Raw genomic sequence first — 1190 nt, 5'->3', positions numbered from 1 at the left:
GTCTCACCTGGAATCCTGTAGCATCTAGGTGACAAGCGCCAACCCTTAGACTAGATGGAGCAGGTCACATAATGACCCATTATCATGCCAACACTAATCTCAGCTGCAGACATCCAATATAACCATATGCATTTTGTGATCCTACCAATTTCCTGTCAGTGCCTACCCATGTTGCCTGGCATTCTAAATGGCATTTGGAGAATTTTCCAAATGACTGAACTGCTGGCACACTAACAATATGGCGCTGGCTTTATCACAACCACCTTATGTTTTGATCTCTTCGTCCCGTTCTTTCCTATAGGGAAACAGAACTGAAATTGGGCTGTATTGTATACCTTGATTATTGCAGTCACGTGTTCTTGTGGTTCTTTCTCTGCTCTGTTTATGGCCCTATGGTAATTCACTGATTTTGTGTTTTCACAGTGAATTCTACCAGTGCCATACACAGAACAGGAGGGATGCTCACCCAGCGATAGCCTAGAAAGAAAAAATGTATGGAGCAACTGAACGTGGCTATTAGTATGTAGTCAGCAGAAGATGGGACTGTGTATTGTATGCCACATGCCAAGGTGTGTCTTTACAAGTTCACACATATAGATCATAAGCCATTTTCCCTTATACATAGCACTGGAAATCAGACTAAGCAACTTTTTATCTGTGTTTATTTTTGTGTGGCCACTACTTCAGGGTTACAATTATCAGTTTGGTTACATCTCCATTACAGGAGGACACTTTCTGTGTGTTATGTGTTATTAAGAGGGGAGAGCAGACTGCATATCAATTACAACTTGTATATCAAGTACAACCTTGTTTCCATTATTTCACGGAATTAAAGTAGTGCATTTTGAATGTTATTGTTCCTGTAAGTAGATATAAAACAGAAATATTGCACATTTGTCAGCATTAATGCTTAAAGGAAAACTTTACCCCCAGAACGAATACTTAACCAACAGATAATTTATATTATGTTAAGTGGCCTATTAAAGAATCTCGCCAAACTGGAATATATATGTCAATAAATATTGCACTTTTACATCCTTTCCCTTGATCCGCCATTTAGTGATGGGCTGTGTGCTCCCTCAGAGATCACATGACCAGAAATAATGCAGCTCTAACTGTAACAGGAAGAAGTGTGGGGAGTATAAAAGAGAACTCTGCCCATTCATTGGCTGATGGGGCCTAGCATGTAT

At 39.8% G+C, this 1190-nt stretch overlaps 1 non-coding gene across 1 annotated transcript; it reads right to left on the bottom strand.

The window, feature by feature from the left end:
* Positions 1-364: 364 nt before the first annotated feature.
* On the bottom strand, positions 365-461 carry mir183 (microRNA mir-183). The gene has a single exon (NR_049596.1). It is a non-coding gene; the product is annotated as a microRNA mir-183 (primary transcript).
* Between the last annotated feature and the right edge of the window lie 729 nt (positions 462-1190).

This window comes from Xenopus tropicalis, chromosome 3 (genome assembly GCF_000004195.4).
Source record: "Xenopus tropicalis strain Nigerian chromosome 3, UCB_Xtro_10.0, whole genome shotgun sequence".
Taxonomy (NCBI): domain Eukaryota; kingdom Metazoa; phylum Chordata; class Amphibia; order Anura; family Pipidae; genus Xenopus; species Xenopus tropicalis.
This window is presented reverse-complemented; position numbering and strand designations above follow the sequence as displayed.